The sequence below is a fragment of the Lithobates pipiens genome, unplaced genomic scaffold (assembly GCF_037356315.1).
Source record: "Lithobates pipiens isolate NorthernLeopardFrog02 unplaced genomic scaffold, aLitPip1_a1.2 Scaffold_16, whole genome shotgun sequence".
Classification (NCBI taxonomy): domain Eukaryota; kingdom Metazoa; phylum Chordata; class Amphibia; order Anura; family Ranidae; genus Lithobates; species Lithobates pipiens.
In genome coordinates this window covers 160,843,286-160,863,540 of record NW_027507748.1, presented here as the reverse complement: position 1 = coordinate 160,863,540, position 20,255 = coordinate 160,843,286, and the positions used below count along the sequence as shown (strand labels likewise).

Sequence of the window (20,255 nt, the reverse complement as noted above, 5' to 3'; positions counted from 1 at the left end):
TATTCACATCAGCTGATTTGGGGATTTTATACTTTCAAATCAGGAGAGAGGACAAGCCTGCTTTTATCTCATTTCAGGAAACAAGCTTTGTACTCAGCAGGCACGCAGTATCTCTGCCTGTACTTTTATGTGGACGACAGGAACTCGCTGTGTATCTCTATACTCTTTCAGTTATGTTGCAAAGGATGCATCCATCTTGCATAAGAGTATAGAGGAGGAAAATCGTAATCTTAAAGGGGTTAAATAGTGGTTTGCCTTATATTTTATTTTATACTCCGTAGTAAAATTTCTTACTGGTCATTTAAGTATGACAATTTGTTAATATTTACCCTTTGCCAGCCAGTGACGAGTGTAAAACTAGTGGTGATTTACTGCTAAGCTTGAACAGCAGGTCCAATAGCAGATTATTATGTTACCCACACACTGCCAAAGTCTGTCTCAAAGTCTAGTATGCACCCCAAACATTGTAACATGGAAGCATATTGTAATACATTATTTCTTAAACTTATTTCATGTGAATAATAAAGACTTTCAGGTATTCTATTTTTTTTTATTATTCGCATGAAATATTAAATTATAAATTATAAATTCCCCACCATCCAAACACACTAATCAGTGTTTTGCTGGCTATAGCCAGCGGCACTGATCATTTGAGAAAAAACTGACAGGCTAGTTGTACAGAACTAAATCAGTAGATTGAGTTTTGTACAACCAGCCTTCCCATACATTGATCAAAATGTGGCCATGTACAGTGCTGAGGATCACAGATCTGACCAACAAGGGCAGCAGAGTTTGTTCTGTCATCTCTCCTGCTGTGTCTATCCTGTTACTGTCTTTCCCCTTCAGGAACAGTAAAGCTGTCAGCTGATCAGCCTATAGTGCCTCTAATTTGTCGAGAATAAAAAGCAACTGAGCATGTGCAGAGCAGGGCGAGTGCATTATTGGATTTTAAATATGATAGGCACTTATTTTTACTGTTTTACATACAGTAATACTATCTGCAGAAGTGGCCAGCTTGAAATGACTCGTCAGGACTACATTTTTCCACTTTAACCACTTCAGCCCCTAGCCTCGTTTTGAGATTTGTTGTTTAAAAGTTAAAACATTATTTATTTTTTTTGCTAGAAAACTACTTGTAGCCCCCAAACTTTATATATTTTTTTTCCAGACACCCTAGAGTGTAAAATGGCGGCCATTGCAATACTTTGTCACACTGTATTTGTGCAGTGGTCTTACAAGCTCGATTATTTCAGAAAAAATACACTTTTTTAAATTAAAAAAAATGAGACAACAGTAAAGTTAGCCCATTTTGTATATTGTGAAAGATAATGTTACACCGAGTAAATTGATACACAACATGTCACACTTCAAAATTGCGCCCGCTCGTGGAATGTCGACAAACTTAAAAATATCCATTGGCAACGTTTAAAAATGTCTACAGGTTACCAGTTCTGAGTTAGAGGAGGTCTAGTGCTAGAATAAATGCTCTCTCTCTAACGATCGTGGCGATACCTCACATGTGTGGTTTGAACACCGCTTTCATATGCGGGCGTGACTTGCATATGTGTTTGCTTCTGTGCGCGAGCTTGGCAGGACGGGGCATTTAAAAAAAACAACATCATAATTCTTGTTTATTTTACCTTTTTATTTTTACACTGTCCTTTAAAAAAAAAAAGTCATTTTTATTCCTATTACAAGGAATGTAAACATCCCTTTTAATAGAAAAAAGCATGACAGGACCATTTATATATGAGATCTGGGGTCAAAAAGACCCCTGATATCATATTTAAAATAAAATGCAGGGCCATCTTTCCCTCACTCGGCATCCAGGCAGCGAGAGGAGCGGACGCAATTGACTTCACACTACCAACGGCTCTGGTAAGCGGCGGAGACTACTAGAGCGTGCTGCCACAGAGACCACTTTTATCTTAAAGAGAAAAACACTCTGTTCCTGAAAATACGGGGGTTATGGTGGCTAGCTGCTGCCATAACAAAGGTATTTAGCATCAAAGTACTGGCGTACTGGTATGGTGATTTATGTGAAGATTGCATAGTGATCATCACTGTAATGAGCAAAAAATCCTAAACACCCCCCAAAGCAGTATGGTGTCACTGTGGTGACTCTGCACTACTGTGGTGAAAGTATGTTTAAAACTATATAGAATTTTTATTTTTCTGTTTACCCAATGTCACTAGAACAAGTGCAGAGTCACTATGGTTACGTCATACTGTTGTGGTGGTAATCATGTACAATTGTTGGCTGCTCTGATATTCTGATATCACTGTGTGCTGCCAGCCATTGTCCCTGATCACCACCACACCAGTTGGTGTCCCTAATCACTGCCACACCAGCCATATTGTCCCTAATCGTTACCACACTAGTGTAAGCAACAGTGTCTCTGATTGTTGCCACACCAGCCACAGTGTCACCAGACCTGTGTTAGCCAGCAACAGTGTTACTGATCACTGCTACACAAGTCCCACTGTCACCAGACCAGTGCAAAAAGCAACAGTGTTCCTGATCACCGCCACACCAGAGCAGTGTTGCCTCTGCCTCTACTAACCCTGGCCTGTTAACCACATTTCTGCCTGCTGCCTGTACCAACCCCTTGCCTGTTTGCTAACCAGGTGTCTGCCTGCACCAAAATGAACCCATCTGCACATCCTGCTGGATGTGTTCCTGCAAGACACCAGTCCCAGCTATCCCCTGAGGATGATTGCACACCTGAAACTATAAGATCTCTTTTGTTCTTTCTTTCTTCAACCTCCTGTACTTCCTGGCCAGTGGACATGGCTTTCCTGGAGGCAGCCACATACCGGTAGGCTAGGCTTATTTGGCTTATAGGAACTGGGATTGATATTAAGCTATATTCCAGAGTACATTGGTTTTCACACAATTGATTTCACAAAATGGAATGCCTGGTACATGAGCAGTCCAAACACTGGAAAAAGTCTCACACGTGCTATCACCATACTCTAGGTGGACTAGTAGAATGTGTTTTTGGGTAAAATTAGAAGTATGCCCTTGCTGAGTGTGAGAAATATCTTATTAAATTGACAATTTTGTGTTAAAATACAAAACATAGTTTTCATTCTTTCTGAATTTTTGAAAGACTTCTGTCAAAAAAATGAAGTCTTCACTCACAGTGCCAAATACCATGGAGAGTTTCCACTGTCCTGGTGCTCCAGGGCCTCCAAAAATGTGATGGGTAGTCAAGAAATTACATTTTGGGCCCCTCTATGTGGCTAGACTGTGAAAAAGTATTTTGCATGTGGTATTGCCATACTCGGGAGGAGTAGCTGAATGTGTGTTTAGGTGTAATTCTGTAATAAGTATGCCTGTGATGTGTGTTAGAAATGTCTTCTTATCTGACAGCTTTGCTTAAAGAAAATAATTTTCTTTCTTGCATTTCCCAAAAAGTTGTGGCAAAAAATTACATGTTCAAAGTTCTCATTATGTTTTTCAGAAAATACATTGGGGTGTTTGCTTTCCAAAATGGGGTGATTTTCTGGGTGTTTCTCTGTCCTGCTGCTCCAGGGCCTCCAAAAATGCGATGGGTAGTCAGGAAATTAGATGTGTAATTAATGCTCCTAGAAAGCCCAAAGGTGCTCCTTGGATCTTGGGCCCTTCTATGCATCTGGGCTATAAAAAAGTCTCACAGGGCTATCCCCATACTCGGGAGACGTAGAAGAATGTGTTTTGGGGTGTAACTATAAGTGTGTGTGTGTGTGTGAAAAATAACTTAAAATAACAAATGACAACTTTTGCAAAAAAAACAAAACAAATGCCTCTTATACCTAAATACCAAATACCTTGGACTGTCTACCTTCCAAAAAGGGGTCATTAGGGGGGTATTTATTGTTCCGGCATTTTAGGGCCTCAAGAAATTAGATCGGCAGTCAGTACATCAGGACTGATCAGTTTTAAAATGGCATACAATAGTTTGTAGATGCTATAAATCACACAGACTAAATAATATACACTAATGTGGGTTATTTTTTTATTTTTTATTTTTTTTACCAAAGAAATGTGGCAGATCATGGCATCAGCAGGTCTACTGCAGATTTGTCATTGTATCTGTGTACCCTGTACTTCCCGTACGGGCGAGCAGATACACTGACAGGAAAACTCAGTGAGCTACCATGACGCATGGCCACGCTGATTTAAAAAATGTACAGCTAATACGGGGAACTTCTGTCACAGAGAGGAGATTCAGGCAGCAGCTGCAGCATTGGGAACATGTTCCACCCTAAACACAGGTGGAACATGTAACACATTCCCAAAGGTGAACTTATCATTTAACAACCATTTTTTTTTTTTCTTTATACTCCATCTTGCTCAAATTTGAGATAACGGAATCTTTTTGATTACTATTTCTTATTAATTTTTCGGTTTGCTTTGAATGTATTTGTGCATCCACATTCCATCTGTTTCAAAATGAATGGGGCTTTATCTGTGAAATATTTATATAGTCTAGCAGATAAACATTTACACTTACTGAATATTTGAAGATTATATTAATATTTCCGTTTGCAAGTCCAAGCATAAACAATGCAGACATGATCCAGCCATTTATTACCGGTAACATGCCTTTCATTAATATGTTTAAGATCTCTTTTGTCTATTTTTCATTTTACTAGTTTTAACAGTTTATGTACATTTAGTTTACTGTGTAAATAACTGCCAGTAGTATGTTATAGATGAATAAATCTAGTTACAGCTGGAAAAAAAATGCAAATATTAACGCTCTAGGAATATGCCACAATTAAAGTTGAACTAAACCTAACATTTTAGCAGTGCAACGACAAAGCAAGAAACCTTGATTTGTATAGAGCTTTCTTGTTCACGCTAATCTATTGCATTGGTGTACATTTCTATAAAATCACGCATGCGTTTATTACAGCACATTGATTTAACTTGGAAATAAAAGAAAAACAAAAAAAGTGCTAAAAGTTCACACAACGCACTCCAGCATATGCATAGTATGTGCTGTGTGTTGACGTGTATTGTAGTGTAAACCAGTCCTAAGAGTCGGCTTTTAAACTCATGGCAGCTTTCTTAAAGTGTTACTAAAACCACAACAATAACATCAGTCTGTATATGCAGTAAAGCATCAGTATTACTATAAACATGTGTGATTGGTCATTACAATGATCACAAAGAACACAGCCAATTAGATTGCTTTAATGACAGCTTTGTTCGCAGCCAATAATGAGTGTGATTTTTGAAGAATGTATATGGCGCTCTAGAACTAGCTGAAGCTGATCTTGGTTCTGCTTGAAAACCTCCTTCGATCCGCAGGCTGCAGCGCTGATCATTGTATTCTGACTGTATTTTGACAGTGGAGGAGTCCTGCTGTCAGAGTTCAATAGCACAGAGCTGGGATTCCTCCATCCACCTTGTTTAAGTTGGTGCAGGGATCTGTTCAGCCTGCTGGGAAAAAAAATAGCATGTACTAGGGTTGCACCAATACCGATATCAGTGCTGATACACTAAGCATTTGCAGTGCTTGTACTCAAGCAAATGCTCTGATACCTAAAACCAATATTTTGCATTGTGATTTGAGCTCTTACAAAATGAATGGGCTCAAATCGCACTGTAAAGAATTGCATGCAATATGATGCGATTCCTGTCCGAATCACATGTGGTTTCCCACACAGTTCCTCTGTGAACTTAGGCATAGTGACTTCAGCCTGGGTTCATATAGGAGCGGTGCTGGACACCACATGTGATTTGAACAGGAATCGCACCGAATTCCACAAGAGTCCATTCATTTTATATGAGCTCAAATCTCATCACAAAGGTTTCAGTAACTGGTATCAGCGAGTACTTGAGCACAAGTATCGGTGCTCGTAGTTGCCAGTACAAAACGGGTATTGGTGCAACCTCAGTGTGTACCCGGCTTTAGACAATGTGTCAGGGTGTTAAAGATATATACAGATAACAGGAAAAACATTTGTCATTGTTAGTACTCATGCACAAGAACTCTATGCAGTAGGTGAGCATACACAATATAATCTGATTCTACAATCTCTGCACAACCTCTGTTAGATTTACCAAAACTTTGTAATATATGGACAAATGTAAACAAATTAAGTAGTATCCAATCAGGCAGGCCTTTGTACTACATAGTTGGTGGTAGATCCAAAAGATATTGTACAAATAGATCCATGTCCGATCAAAAAAATTGAGCAGATCCATCCATCTATGGCCATTTTCATTAGTTCCTGTGTAAAATCCTTGTTTTCTTAGGCCTGGGGAGCCCACCAATCATCCATGTAGATGAGTTCTTAAGGGCATATTCACATGTTGTGCAGACGTGTGTTCTGTGCAGGGCTCTCTTTTATCAGGACAGGGATGTACAGGTATTGTGTAAATCCCTGTGTAGGCGTCCCATTCACTTCTATTGGGACCCGCACCTGTATGTCATATTAGGATACAGTGGCTGTGCCCAGGCAGCCTCATGTCCCAGTAGAAACAAATGGGGTGCTGGCATGGGAATACGCACAACACCTATGTACCCCTGTGCTGATAAACCACAGCCCTGCATGGGAGACACATTGGGGATGTTTACTAAAACTGGTGCACTCAGAATCTGGTGCAGCTGTGCATGGTAGATTCTCAGAATCAGCTTCTAAGGTCAGCTTGTTCAATTAAGCTTCAACAATAAAACCTGGAAACTGATTGGTTTCTAAGCAAATCTGCGCCAGATTGTGCAGCTATCAATTTTAGTAAATCTCCCCCATTGTTTGCACCCCTTGTGGATGTGCATGTACTAAAAATAGAATGGGACAGAACAGTTGTCTCCACAGCAATGAACAGAGATATGAAGCCTGAAAATGTTACCTGTTAGCTCAGAGACAGAGGAGGGGGGGTGTCCAAGGAAAAGGTCACAGGAGGGGGGTCACTTTACAGAGGAGGAATAGGCTGAGATGTCCGGAGCAGGGAGAGATGAGAACAGGAGGCTGGGGAGGGGGCGGAGGTGGTGATGTTCCTCTGACATTGAGACAGTGTGAGAGATAAGGCAGGAGAGATAGAGATGACTGGAGGAGGGAAGAGAGAACGCGCTGTCCAGGCAAGGAGAGGAGCAGAAAAGTCAATCAAGAAAGCATGGACATCTGATGCCTTCCTAACTTGATGTGCCCGACTGATCTACCCTCTTGTCGCTCAGAAAATAGTACAGTGCACTGTGCAGGCAGGTGGGGTGGGTGTAGTGCTATGATGTAGCCTACGTGCAAGGACAAAGCAACTCTCTGCCTGTGTTCAGCAGCATATTCTATGCAGGCAGGGTTGTACCCAGCAAACTGCACCCTCTTCCCACAGTAAATCACTCCACCCAGGGCAGCTGCCCCTCCTACCCACTCTTAGTACCGGCCCTGTGTGGGAGACCAGATATAGTGACTGCAGGGTCCTGGGGTTAGTAAAACTTTAAGGCCAAGGACCAATCAGAAGTGATGTTCATTTTCCTATCTTGCATTGCTTAACACAGGAACCTGAGACCAATACCTCACCATAACCAGCTGTTAGATCGTATTATAAATAGATAAGATGGCTATATCAAGTAATTATAGAAAAGGGTTGGCGCCTGGCATCTCTTAATTTCTCAGAAAAGCAAATTAGAAAATATCCCCTGACCCTTGCTGGAAAAAAAGTTAGACTGAACCAAATCAAAACTCAAACCATGTACACATAAAAGTTTATCCTAAAAAGGTTTACGACTATAACTGTACTATAATTCATTATTTATCTTTTTCCTGTACTATATTGCATACTAAATATAATTGGTGCAGTATAATATAGATGTGCACAACTGTAATACTGGTAAACAAAAAAAAGAATTTTAAAAAATAGACGTTTTAAGTGTAATACAAATGGAATACAAAATGTAGTGGGAATAACATTTGCCTGCAAGACTGCAAGTTGGCAAAAGAGCATAAAACTGCTGGCAAAAGGCTGCAGCCCTGCACAGAAGTCTTCTAAAAACTTTTTTTCTAGATAGTCAGAAAATTTCTCCAACACTTCCTGTCCTGGAGATGCAACAGGAAGTGAAGACATTTCTACAATAAAAGGGGAATCCCACTTGTAGTTGCCATATGAACAGATGTTCCTTATTGGCCAATTTCCCCTTGCCTCCTGTTCTGGTGACAACTGTAATGCCACATACACTTGATCGTAATTTCAGCCAAAATGCAACCGTGTGTATGCTTCATCGGAATTTAGCTGGCGGAATTCCCGCCAGCAAAAATTTGAGAGCATGTTCTCAATTTTTCAGACGGAAAAACTTTCCGATTGTGTGTATGCAATTCCGACACGCAAAAACTCATGCATGCTCAGATTCAACTACGAGATGGAAGCTATTGGCTACTGGGTATTGAACTTCCTTTTTCTAGTCCCGTCGTACGTGTTGTACGTCACCATGTTCATGACAGTCGGAATTTGGTGTGGCCGTGTGTATGCAAGACAGCTTGAGCGAAATCCAGTCAGAATTCTGTCGGGAAACCCATCAGCGTTTTTTCCGACCTAAATTCCGATCGTGTGTACGCGGAATAAGGCCTTGGTTCATGTTTTTCAGAAATGCATATGTACAGTAATAAATTGCATCAAATCCAACGTGCCCCTTCACATCTGTGAGCTACATTCCAGTGCACTCGTAGGCATAAAATATGTCCTTTTTATGCATTTTGTGCACTACTTAGACGTCAATGGGCCAGAAAAAGCACAAAATCCATAAAAATGACATATTTCATTTCTACGTTGTTTTCAAGAAAACGTGTATAGTGCATTTTAATGCATTTTTGTGCATTCCATCCCCTGAAAGCATATAATTTCAAAGTCCACAACAATGTCACTGCAGGAAATCAATCCTTACTGACTAAACCAAAAACACATTGCACGGTTATAAAAATTTATTATTGATACACTACAATGGGCATTATAAAATGGGCTTAAGTGGACGTGAATAGGTGTGAACCTGGCTTAAAAGTTTGTATTTCCCATCATTCTCTGTCTCGGTGAGAATGGTCACCAGTTCTCCACATTCACACAGCAATACAAAACATGACGGGGGTTGTAATTTTCTCCTACACTATCCAAAGCTAAAAGAAAATATATATTATAGCTGTACATGAACTTCAAGCATAGAGACAAACTTTCTTGAATAATATTAGCAGTTTACTGAATGATTTTACTTATCCCTAAAGTAGCTTCAGAGTAAACAATCAATGACAGCATATATAAATAATGCTGAGTTTCTGTGTTTTAGAAAAACATATGCTTCATTTCCGTAGCTTTTTATAGAAAATACCTGGACAAACATTTGTGCCTCATCCGGGAGAAGTAGAAACCTACAGAAAATGCTTTTTGGCAAATTTGCTAAACGGAAGCTACCATCATCTCTCAGCATTTAACACTGGGGCTATATTGAGCTGTGCAACACAAACAAGCTGTCCAGAAATAAAATGCTGTTGAAATGGGACACATTACTGGCAGCTGAAAACATGCCAAGTTTGTGGTATTTGTATTTTGTGGCTTTCAGGAAAGCTCTGCTGGAGCAGTTTTCTCATTGAGCAATATATAGTAGATTTTATGGCATATGACAACGTTGTAATCTGTTCCTTTCAGTCATGGGAATATAGCGAAGGAAATATACACCGATCCCCCATAACATTATGACCACTGAAAGGTAAAATAAATAACATTGACCATCTCATTTACAGTGGCATCTAAAAGAAGGTGGGATATATTAGGCAAAATGTCAACACGTTGTCCCTGAAACGGATGTTGAAAGCAGAAAAAAATAGGCAAGTGTAAGGATTTAAGCGACTTTGACAAGGGCCAAATTGTAATGCTAGAATAGATGGACTGGGTCAAAGCATCTTCAAAGGCTTTTCTCTTATCCCTTATTTTTGAAAATGGTGCTCTCTTGGCTTCAGCACTAGTTCCCCAGGCCACAAACTTAGTGTGCAGGTAAAGAAATGCAACTTCATGGGGCCTCTATTATTATGTAGCTTTGCAATGGACTGTGGCAGTATCTTTTCGAGACTGACGTTACATCTCTGTTTTTGTGATGTGGACCTGACCTTCTTTGGTCTTATTATACTGTGATATATGCCTATTATATATTCCGTATTGTATGGAGACTACCATCTGTTGACTGTACCATGTGCTTTGCTAGAGATTGAAATAAAAAAACTATAAATGGGGAAAAAAAAAACTTTGTTTTTTTTGGGATGTTTCTGATGTGCAGTGGTCAGGACACACCAAAATTGGCCCAAGGAAAGAAAACTGATAAACCAGGTACAGGGTCATGGGCAGCCAGGGCTCATTAATGCAGGTGGGGATCGAATGTTGGCCTGTGTAGTCCAATCCAATAGAAGAAGTACTGCTGGTTCCAATAGAAAGCTATTGAAGCACAAAGCACATTGCAGTATGTTGCATATGGGGCTGCGTAACTGCAGACCGGTCAGGACATCCATGCTGACTGGTGTCCACAGCCAAAAGCCCCTACAGTGTGCATGTGAGCGTCCGAAATGGACCACAGAACAATGGAAGAAGGTTGCCTGGTCTGATGAATTCAAGAATGGTTTGAGGAACACAACAATGGGTTTGAGGTGTTGGCTTGGCCTCCAAAGTCTTCAGATCTCAGTCCACTCGAGCATCTGTGGGATGGCTGGATAAACAAGTCTGGAATTTTTTTATAAAAAAGGGGATCTGCTACTGATGGCTTGGTGCCAGATACCACAGCATACTTTCAGAGGTCTAGTGAAGTGCATACTTTGATGGGTTATGGTGGGTGGTCGTGGTGTTATGGTTGGTTGGTCTATAGCTAGGCAATCTTAAAGGAGTTGTAAGGCAGAAAGTTTTTTCATCTTAATGCATTCTATGCATTAAGAAGAAAAACCTTCTGTGTTTAGCATTCTCCCCAGCACCCCCTAATTAATTAACTGAGCCCATACCCTCTCCAGAGATGTCCACGAGTCCCTTGGGCTGTCCGGGACACTCTTCCTGATTTAGCTGAGACACAGCAGCGGCACCATTGACTCCCGTGGCTGTCAAAGTCAGTCAGCCAATCAGGTGAGAAAGGGGGCGGGGCCAGGTTGGAGATCCGTATCTGAATGCATACACAAAGCTCTGACTCAGCTCGGGTGCCCCCAAAGAAAGCTTCTGGCTGAGGGGGCACTCGATAGGGAGAGTCTGGGAGCAGCAAAGAGGGACCCAAGAAGAGGAGGATCTGGGCTGCTCTGTGCAAAACCAACTGAACAGAGGTAAGTGTAAAATGTTTGTTGTGGGTTTTTTTTGTTGTTTTTTTTTTTTTTTTAAAACAAGGGTTTACAATCACTTTAATTTGGTAAGTATTTGCAATGTATCTAAATCCAAGTTTTTTTTTTCAAGTTTTGAATGAGGTGTGGAAGAAGTAGAAACCCTGTCAGGTTAATATATTCAACTGGTGTCAGCTGGGTCTGGGACAACAAGTAGGAGTGATCCAAATTTTTAGGTTGTCAGTAGTTTAGAAATAGAGGGGAAGGAGGAATTACTTGATTTTTGACATATTTCCTCTTAATTCCCATTTTGTCTACAGTACAGGAAGTAAAAGTTACTCTGTCCAGTAGAACATAGATGGCAAAAAAAAAGAACTTGCAAGTGATTTAACCATTCCCCACTTCATTCAAAACAACTATATTTGGCTTTTGATATACTGTAAAGACCCCAGTAAAAGTTTAGCTATTTGGTTGAAGTTTATATTAACCACTTGAGGACCGCCGTATTGCCATTGTACGTCAGCACAATGGCACAGGCAGGCACAATCGCGTACATCTACGTGATTGCCTTCCAGCGGGTGGGGGGTCCGATCGGACCCCCTCCCGCTGGTTACGGCGGTCCGATTCGGTCCAGGAGCGCTCCGTGATGAGGGGATGGCCGTTGGTTTTCGGCCACCCCCTCTGGATCGCTCCTGGCCAATGAGAAGCTTCCTCCCCTGTGTATTGTTTACACAGGAAGGAGGAAGTGATGTCATTCTCCTCGGGGCGGTCTTTTTGACCGGACTACGAGGAGAACAGTAAAAGTAAGTGTGCACCAACACTACACTGACATGTAGGTACACACAGGCACACAAACCCCCCCCGATCCCCCCCCCCGATCGCCCCCCGATCCCCCCCGCCCCCCCTCCCCCCCCAGTCACAGTGTCACTGATTGCATTGATCATTTCTTTACTGATCAATGCATTCAGTGTCAGTTGTGACAGTAAAAACTGTCAGGACAGTTAGTGTTAGGTCCAGGGTAGCCCCCTATCACCCCCCAATAAAGATTTAACCCCCTGATTGCCCCTAGAGTTAACCCTTTCACCCCCTTTTGCCAGTGTCACTAAGCGATCATTTTTCTGATCGCTGCATGTGTCGCTAGTGTCGCTAGGTAGCTAGTAATTTTTTTAGGTTCACCGCCAGGTTTTTATATCGCTAGGTACCCCGATATACTACCCAATAATGTTTTTAACCCCGTGATTGCCGCTAGTTAACCCTTTCACCCCCTTTTGCCAGTGTCACTAAGCGATCGTTTTTCTGATCGCTGCATTAGTGTCGCTACAGTCGCTAGGTAGCTAGTTATTTTTTTAGGTTCACCGCCAGGTTTTTATAGCGCTAGGTACCCCGATATACTACCCAATAATGTTTTTAACCCCCTGATTGCCGCTAGTTAACCCTTTCACCCCCTTTTGCCAGTGTCACTAAGCGATCATTTTTCTGATCGCTGCATGTGTCGCTAGGTAGCTAGTTATTTTTTTAGGTTCACCGCCAGGTTTTTATATCGCTAGGTACCCCGATATACTACCCAATAATGTTTTTAACCCCCTGATTGCCGCTAGTTAACCCTTTCACCCCCTTTTGCCAGTGTCACTAAGCGATCGTTTTTCTGATCGCTGCATTAGTGTCGCTACAGTCGCTAGGTAGCTAGTTATTTTTTTAGGTTCACCGCCAGGTTTTTATAGCGCTAGGTACCCCGATATACTACCCAATAATGGTTTTAACCCCCTGATTTCCGCTAGTTAACCCTTTCACCCCCTTTTGCCAGTGTCACTAAGCGATAATTTTTCTGAACGCTGCATCAGTGTCGCTAGTGTCGCTAGGTAGCTAGTTATTTTTTTAGGTTCACCGCCAGGTTTTTATAGCGCTAGGTACCCCGATATACTACCCAATAATGGTTTTAACCCCCTGATTGCTGCTAGTTAACCCTTTCACCCCCTTTCACCAGCGATCACAGTATAAGTGTCACTGGTGACGCTGGTTAGCCAGTTAGTTATTTAGGTTCCCCGTCAGGTTTTTATATAGCGCCAGGGACCCCCATATACTACCTAATAAAAATTTGAACCACCTGATTGCCCCTAGTTAACCCTTTCACCACTGATCACCGTATAAGTGTTACGGGTGACTCTGGTTAGTTTGTTTTTTATAGCATTTTATATTCAAATCCGGAAGGCAGTGCTTGGTTTTCGGGGTCCCGTACGTGGCTAGGCTCCCAAAAAGTCCCCCACATGTGGTATCCCCGTACTCGGGAGAAGCAGCAGAATTTATTTTGGGGTGTAATTTGACTTCTGCCCATAGCATGTGTGAGCAATATATCATTTAGTGACAACTTTGTGCAAAAAAAAAAAAGTTTGTAATATTCCCGCAACTTTTGGCAAAATATAAAATATTCCATGGACTCAACATGCCTCTCAGTAAATAGCTTGGGGTGTCTACTTTCCAAAATGGGGTCATTTGGGGGGGTTTTGTGCTATTTTGGCATTTTATGGCCTTCGAAACTGTGATAGGTAGTGAGGAGTTAAATCAAAAATTTGCACCCTTAGAAATCCTGAAGGTGGTGATTGGTTTTCGGGGTGCCGTGCGCGACTAGACTCCCAAAAAGTCCCACACATGTGGTATCCCCGTACTCGGGAGAAGCAGCAGAATGTATTTTGGGGTGCAATTCCACATATAACCATGGCATGTGTGAGCAATATATCATTTAGTGACAACTTTTTGTAAAAAAAAATTTTTTTTTTTTTTTTTGTCATTATTCAATCCCTTAGGACAAAAAAAATAAATATTCAATGGGCTCAACATACCCATCAGCAATTTCCTTGGGGTGTCTACTTTCCAAAATGGGGTCATTTGGGGGGGATTTGTACTGCCCTGCCATTTTAGCACCTCAAGAAATGAGATCGGCAGTCATAAATTAAAAGCTGTGTAAATTCCAGAAAATGTACTCTAGTTTGTAGACGCTATAACTTTTGCGCAAACCAAAAAATATTCGCTTATTGACATTTTTTTTACTAAAGACATGTGGCTGAATAAATTTTGCCCTCAATGTATGACTAAAATTTAGTTTATTCGATTTTTCTTATAACAAAAAGAAGAAAATATCTTTTTTTTTCAAAATTTTCGCTCTTTTTCCATTTATATCGCAAAAAAAAAAAATCGCAGAGGCAATCAAATACCATCAAAAGAAAGCTCTATTTGTGGGAAGAAAAGGACGCAAATTTCGTTTGGGTGCAATATTGCATGACCGCGCAATTACCAGTTAAAGCAGCGCAGTGCGAAATTGCAAAAAGACCTCTGGTCCTTAAGGTATTTATTGGTCCGAGGCTGAAGTGGTTAATATTAATATGTGTTTGTATGAAGCAACATGGATGTATAATTTAACAAGGATCCTTGCTAAACACAAATTCAGTAGTAAAGAAATGCCTACTTTGGTCAGGTTTGTTTTTGGGTACAAGTTTGTTATAAAACAATGTTTGACAACAGATTTTGATCTACAATAGACCACAAAAGTATTTCACACATCCTTTACCCGTTTGACCTCTTAGGGCTATATTTATTAAGTGCTTGTATATCAATTCTGAAATACGGGGTTGTAGTAGAGCAGTCCATAGCTGCAAAAATGTTATGACCTGACTAATAGTAAATGATCCGCACTAGTAAAATCAAAGCTGAGAAATAGTCACACAAGCAACAATGATATCCTTCTTTCGCTTCCTAAAAAATATTTCTCCCTAGTTTTTTTGTTTTTTTTCCCTTTGGGCACTTTTTGGGAAGATACAAGTTTGTTGTAAATAATGAATTATATCTACATCTTGAAAATTAACACTATCTAAGCACAAGTTTAATCTGCTTATATTTTGACAGTACTACCTATTCCCTGTCAGTGTGCTAATTTCAATTATAAAACCTTTCTTATTTCATTACTTAACTTCTTATAGTCTTGGTGATGTCATCACTGGGTCACTGTACATATAAGATCATGCAGATCATGGCAGTAATTTTGGTACAGGAGAGGAGTCTGTACAACTGTGCAAGGTAATGTTGAACTTCAGCATTACCACATAAAAGGTACAGTATCTAAGAGACATTCTGAAAATAAAGCTTGCTGAAATGGTTGCACATATGTTTGGATATGCATGACAAAGCGAGCCAAGGTATTAAGTTGGAGCTAAAAAAACAAAACAAAAAACAGGCACATAGTGATCATCAACTAGGGCTTAGTAATACAAACTCCGGCAATGGAAACCCAGACATTGAGGTATCCTCAGATGAAGTGATGAACTACACTTCACCACCATTAACGGCACGCAACTTGTCAGGATAATCCATACTATAGGCCAAATTCTTATCATTCAGCCATTTCTTAACCACAGTGTAGGCAGCCTGTATCTGCGTGGCACCCGAGGAATCTGTTTTTACCGTTCTATGTCAGGCCACCTAAGGTACAAGCTGTTCACAGTATCTGTTTCTTATCCCTGTAAAGCAGAAGTTTGATGAGAATAGGTCTCGGTGGTGCCCCTATTGGCAATGGGTGCAGTGGCACGCAATGTGGCCTTTTAATAGCAAAAAGAGCAAAAAAAGTATCTGCTGGCATAGCTGATTTAAGCCAGGTCTCCATAAAGCATTCTGGATCCCTGCCTTCTGACCCCTCTGGGAAACTGATAAAGTGTACATTGTTGCAGCGTAGCCTGTCCTCAAGATCATTCAATTTAGCAGAGTGAACAGTAGCAGACTGTTGTAAGGAGCGTACATCTCTATACAATGGATCTATGGCACCCTCCACATCACAAATGCGTTGTTTGGCAGTGGAATGACAGGTCCACTTTAACTAAATCTGTCTGCGTGTTAAGGGCAGTTTGTACGCATAAATTACTTCCATTACATGTTTATGGGTCAGTTCATCCTTCGCTCCCTGTTGTGAGGAAGAACCAACAGACTCCTCAGGGAAAGCAGCAGCATGGCCCTGAGTGTTACGATAGCTGCCCCCCCCTCCCCCCATGCCTGCATCGGCTGTGCAGGACAAAGCTCAAGCTCCCTCTTCAGTTTACTGAGGGTGGGGGTTCTGATCTGGAAAGTGCTCCTTAATAGTGCTGGGGGGTTTAGGCTTCAGGGCTGCAGGTCCATCTTTTTGCACTTTTCCTGCTGGGGGAGAGCACTTGGAGCCGCTGGGCCGCCGCCATCTTTTTAGCTGCTGGATGAGGGCCAAGGAGAACAGTCCCCTGGAGGTTTAGACGTGCCTTGCCCAATATTCACCATATCAGCAATGGCAGTAGGCTGACAGAAAAACAGAGATAGGTGCCCATATAAGACTTTGGAATTACTGTATATGGTCTTTTGGAAGAATAATCCCAACATAGTAACATAACCTTCTTGTATTACCCCTGCACACATGTATTACACCATCATGTCTAATAAATACATTCACCGTTTGTATTACTGGCTTTTCTTTTATTGCTTTTAAAGCTTTTATTCTGATGCTCTATTTTGCCAAATAGCACAAGGTTCTTTATAATGTATTAGTATATATATTTTATCCTGTCAATGCCTGAGTAATATTGTGAAGCCAGAGCTCCTTTGCAAAGCTTATTTCTGTACAAAAAGAAGAATCTGTTTATTTATGGAATTTACATCCCGTCAATGGCCTATTCATATTCAATGACTAGCTTTTAAATGATTCCACAGAAATACTAGCCTTATATTTGATTGTATAGAGAATTCTTCAGATAGTTAGGTGCTGTGCTGCATTTTCAACATGTAATTATACCAGGCAGAAGCCAGCGCTGTAATTAGACAACTGCGTCCAATCATGCCTAATCTGGAATAATGACGTGTAGGGAACCATATATTTACAGGAAGCACTATAATAACACATGAATGTAAACAGCTTGAATATTAAACATGGGCAATACTAAAGGGAAAATGTAATCGGTATGTAAGTAAAGGTTACACTGTATAAACTAACAGTAAATCATGATTAAAGTTTATTTATGAAATTACCTAGTGTACAAGAGAGAACTTAAGGAAAAATAAAGATTCTGAAATAAACCAATGGCAGTATGGTTTTCATTATAACACTACCTTGTATGCAGAAGAAGCCTTTGTTGTACCACCTGGCCCGTGCTCTCCTTAGTTTTGATGCTTGTCGTAGATAAATCAAAATTTGGCCGGTCCGGCAGGGTCTGGCTGAATTACGATCCATCTTTGGGCAGGCTAGTTGTACAGAAGTCGATTTCTCAATCGACTTCAGTACAATCAGCCTGTCGGAAAATGTTCACTTGATCTGTGCCATCAGTTATATGATGAGTGTATTCTGAGTGGGAAAGCCTCCCTGCTGTCAGAATACAATAGCTCAGTGGGAGAGATTTCCCCATTCGACTCAAATGTGTGGATGGGAGAATCAATTAATTTTCTTCCATTCAATCTGCTGGTTGAACGAAAGAAAATTAATCATGTATGGCCTGCCTTAAAGTAGATGTAAACCCTAACTGTATAATAATCAGTTTACTAAAGCACTGTGTATCATAAACATTTGCCATGCTTTTATTTTAGAAAATATTATTTTCACAATTTTTTCATCCTGTTTGCTACCTCAGTGCTACTCATCTCCTCCAGCCCATTTTGGTCACTTCCTCTGCTAGGTGTCGTTGCTAGGGGCCAGTTTTTTGATGGTGACAGCAGTGGACCATGCCAATGAATTGCGTTGCAGTATGACTTATTATGTTAGAGATTGTGCAAGATTTTAGTGATTTGGTTCACTCCTACTGTAAGCTGTAGCATCTGCTCGCCACTAATCCCTAGTCGGCTGAGGAAGGTGGTCTGTGCATCTTAGGCCCCTTTCAGATGGGTGTTCTGATCAGGTCCACCTATCAGGTTTTTTTTCAGGTGTAAACAGACGGGAGAGTCCGTTTACTCCCTGCCGCCCATGGAGCATAGGGCTCTGTCTGTGTCCACTCTGCAGTAACTGATTGGATACGGCTGTGGAATTTTGTATACATCATAATAGGGAAGTCCCACAACTGGTGTTTTGAAGAAAAGTGATTTTAATAATGCTTAAAGTGAAACAAAAAAAGTGTAATATTCCTTTAAATTTCATACCTGGGGGTGTCTATAGTATGCCTGTAAAGGGGCGCATGTTTCCCATGTTTAGAACTGTCTAACTGCAAAATTAAATTTATAAACTATTATTTAAAACTACTAGCGGCAATAATGAATTGTAAGTCCGACAATGCATATAAAAGTTCATCAATAAAAATGGCCTTTTTTAAAACATTTTTTTGCATTGATACATGTCCCCTGGGGAAGGACCCAGGTCCCCAAACACTTTTTATAATACCATGCAAATAAGCCTTTAAAATTAGCACTTTTGATTCCTCCCATAGACTTTTAGACCCCTTTCACACCACGCAGCACATAGCGTTGTTTTACCGCCAGATTTGCAGTGCATTTCGTCCGCTAGCGGGGCACTTTTACCCCCGCTAGCGGCTGAGAAAGGGTTAAAACCGCCGGCAATATGCCGTAATAGCGGCGTTTTGCCAGCGGTAATGCAGCGCTGCCCCATTGATTTCAATGGGGAGCAGCGGTGGAGGAGCTCAGGGCTTTCACACTACAGACAATGGTGCAGCAGTTTTAGGGCGGATTGCAGGCGCTATTTCTAAAGCTATAGCACCTGCAAAAGCCCTTGGTGTGAAAGGGGTCTTAAAGGGTGTTCCACGGCTTTCGAATTTGCCGCGAACACCCAAAATTGTTCATTGTTCGGCGAACTGGCAAACAGCCTATGTTCGATTTGAGCATAAAGCCCATCCCTACTGACAAGTAACATACATGTCTCTGCTCTGGATGAAGGAGCACAGGGACACCTTTGAACAGCAGAATTTTCAGTCAGTCTGAGGGGAGTGTTAGATGTTTGAGCAGATTTAGATACTGCAATTTCACAAGCAATTACAGCAACCTTTTTTTTTTTCTGTGGAATAAACATTTTACATGAATAAATAAAATCTGATCATTGTAAGCATCGCTGTCAGTGGTAAATGGTTTGTCTCAACACTGTAACTGGAGCTGGAGAGCTTGTTCTGTTGAAAAACAGACTTACTGGCTAGATCACTAGGTTAAACAAAGGAAAAAAAAGCATAGAAAAGTAAACTAATGCTTCTGCCACATGTAAAAATTGGTAAGCTGCAATATTTTTACTTTTGGGTTTAATACTGCTTTAACTGGTGTATCTTCACCGTCTCTTGTGGTTGTTTAGTACTAGTGAAGGTAGTTTTCCTTCCCCCGTAACTATATTAAGCCTATCTAGACATGCATAGATTCCTTCATCCGCACCAAACAGTGTTGATTAGTAGGGATGGGCCGCACACCCTCGGTACAGTTCGCACTAGAACAACGTGAACAGGCAAAAAGTTCTAGCAAACATATAAACCCTATTAAAGTCTATGGGACACAAACATGAAAAATCTAAAGTGCTAATTTTAAAGGCTTATATTCAAGTTGTTGCCATAAAATGTGGATGGGGGCATAGGTGTATATATATTTAAATTTACACTAGCTGCACTATATACTCTAAACTCTAGAACCGGATTCTGCAATTAGCGGACTTCCAGCTGTTGCAAAACTAAAAGTCCCATCATGCCTCTGCCTCTGGGTGTCATGTTTGTGGCTGTCAGAGTCTTGCAGTGCATCATGGGACTTGTAGTTTTGCAACAGCTGGAGGTACGCTAATTGCATATCCCTGCTCTATAATATATACTACGCTGACTGCACTATATACTCTGAACTGTAATATATATATATATATATATATATATATATATATATATATATATATATATATATATATATTGCACTGACTGGCTGCACGTTACACTAGCTACCTGCCCAATCTCCATTCACAATATACGGCCGCCGTGTAAGCAGCAGCCTTATATAGTGGGGGGGGGGGGGGGTGGACTTGCCCCTGAGCCATG

General features: G+C 40.9%; 1 protein-coding gene and 1 long non-coding RNA gene across 2 annotated transcripts in view; one reads left to right on the top strand and one right to left on the bottom strand.

The window, feature by feature from the left end:
* SMS (spermine synthase) overlaps positions 1-20,255 on the top strand; it is a 294,657-nt gene that overhangs the window by 238,430 nt on the left and 35,972 nt on the right. The window lies entirely within an intron of this gene.
* The window catches only part of LOC143982203 (uncharacterized), a 144,162-nt gene continuing 129,076 nt past the window's right edge, over positions 5,170-20,255 (bottom strand). Inside the window, exon 3 of the long non-coding RNA XR_013274416.1 lies at positions 5,170-5,434. This is a non-coding gene — a long non-coding RNA (uncharacterized LOC143982203). The remainder of the gene's footprint in view (positions 5,435-20,255) is intronic.